Here is a 2,474-nt window from a genome sequence, read left to right as displayed (position 1 = left end):
AAGTACAAGGACAAGAGGGATGTCCTTTTATTGACCACTATTCACACTAACACCAGCTCCCCTGCCGCTGTACGAGGTACCACAACCACTGTCCCCAAGCCAGACTGCATCCTGGACTACAATAAACACATGGGGGTGTTGATCTTTCTGAAGCCCTACAATGCTACACGAAAAACAAAAGTGTGGTACAAAAAGCTGGCTGTGCACCTCGTACAGATGGCGCTGTACAATGCTTTTGTGCTTTTTAAATCTAGAGGCCATCCAAGAACATTCCTACAGTTTCAAGAGGTGGTGATAAAGGCCCAAATTTTTTCTAACCAAGCCACCGAGGGTCCCAGTACTTTTGCAAGTTATGGTGCCCGAGTTGTACCAGGGCAACATTTTCCTGGTTGAGTCCCCCAAACAGCGAGAAAGGGAAAGACCCAAAAAGATGCAGGGTGTGTTCCAAAAGGGGGATAAGGAAAGACACCCTTTACCATTGCGAAAAACCTGGCCTGTGCATCAAGAATTTTAAGAATCCATTACTCATCCATGAAATAATTTTCATCCTGAAGTACCCTGTACTTTTACCACCTTTTATAACTGTTTTATCCACAGAGCTTACATATCCACTTGTCAGCAACCACTACATATTAATTCTATAATACACCTGTTGGGTCAAAAGTGCCCTTTCAACCCCTTAAAATGTTCGTACGGGGGTGCTCTTTCTAAAATGTTTTTTATTTATTATTTTTTGATTTCTGGGGACCAAAATCTATGTCTGTTATTCAGGCCTGCAAAATCCATATTTTGCAGTTTGCATCTAGAGCCCCTGTTGTGCGCCCATACAGCAGGTTACAAGCACATATGGGGTGTTTCCTGAATGGGGAGAAAATGGGGAACATATGCTGGGGTGCATTTTCTCCTTTAACCCCTTGTGAAAGTAAAAAATTGGGGTCTGCTAGTAATTTTTCATTTTTACAAATGTGTGCTTTGAAATGCTTTCTCTAGTATTTCTGCCTTCTGTGAGTCACCTGTTTGCTGAAAAGTACCTTTTCTACCACTTAAAATGTTTGTACGGGGGTGCTCTTTCCGAAATGGGGTCACTTCTTGGGGTTTTTTATTTCTGGGGACCTCAGGAATTTATTGAAAGTAACATGGCACCTAAATAAATGTCTGCCAATTCAGGTCAGCACAATCCATATTTAGCTGTATATAGAGCCCTGCTGTGCGCCCATACATAATTTTTTTAGCACATATGGGGTGTTGGTGTATTCGTGGTGAAATTGGGTGGGAACAACATTTAGGGTGCATTTGTCCTGTTACCCCTTGTGAAAGTGAAAAATGTGGGTATAAAGCAACTTTTTTCTGGAAAAAATTTTAATTTTTCATTTTCACAGCCAAGCATTTCCTAATTCTGTGAAACAGCGAATGGGTCAAAGTGCTCACTACACACCTTGAAATATTCCTTGAGGGGTGTAATTTCGGCAATAGGGTCACTTTTTGGGGGTTTCCACTCTAGGGGTACCTCAGGGTGTGGTTCAGTTGAAAGATGGCGCCATGTCAATTATTCCGGTGAAATCTGCCTTCCAGAAGTCATTTGGTGCTCCTTTCCTTCTGACCCCTGTGGTACGCCCATATAACAGTATACAAGCACATATGGGGTATTGCTGTAATCATGAGAAAATGGACAATAAATTAGGAGGATGCATTTTCTCCAGTTCCCCCTTATGAAAGTGAAAAATTTGGGCCTACAGTAAATTTTTTCTGGAACAAATTGTAATTTATTCCATTAATCCCCTTTGAGGACAAAGTTCTCACTACACATCTTGAAATATTCCTTGAGGGGGTGTAGTTTACAGAATGGGGTACCTCAGGGTGTCTTTATATGCAACATAGCTCCCAAAATCCAATCCTGCAAAATCTGTCCTCCAAAAGCCCTTTGGCACTACTTCCCTTTTGAACCCTGCCATGCATCCATACATTATTTTTTGGCGTATTCGGGGGGAAATGGGGAACAAAATGTGGGGTGCATTTTGTCCTGTTTCCCTTTGTGAAAGTGAAAAATTTGGATGTAAAGCAACTTTTTCTGGAAAAAGTTTCTGGGTCAAAGTGCTCACTACACACCTTGAAATATACCGTGAGGGGTGTAGTTTCCGCAACGGGGTCACTTTTTGGGGGGTTTTCACAGTAGGGCCACCTCAGGGTGTCTTCATGTGCAACATAGCTCCCAATTACCATTCCAGCTAAATCTGCTCTCCAAAAGCCATATGGTGCTCCTTCCACTCTGAAGCATGCTGTGCGCCCATACATCACTTTTTGAGCACACATGGGGTTTCCAGATTCAGGGTAATAGACTTTGGGTTTTGTTTGGCTGTTAACTATTGATGTGTTGCATAAAAAATAGATTAAAATTTTAAATCTGCTAAAAAAAAAGGTGACATTTTCTAATTTAATTCCCATTTTCATTTAATTCTCGTGGGGCACCTAAAGGG

Source organism: Bufo gargarizans, chromosome 8, assembly GCF_014858855.1.
Source record: "Bufo gargarizans isolate SCDJY-AF-19 chromosome 8, ASM1485885v1, whole genome shotgun sequence".
Classification (NCBI taxonomy): Eukaryota; Metazoa; Chordata; class Amphibia; order Anura; family Bufonidae; genus Bufo; species Bufo gargarizans.
The sequence above is the reverse complement of the archived record's forward strand: the minus strand, read 5'-3'. Positions refer to the sequence as shown.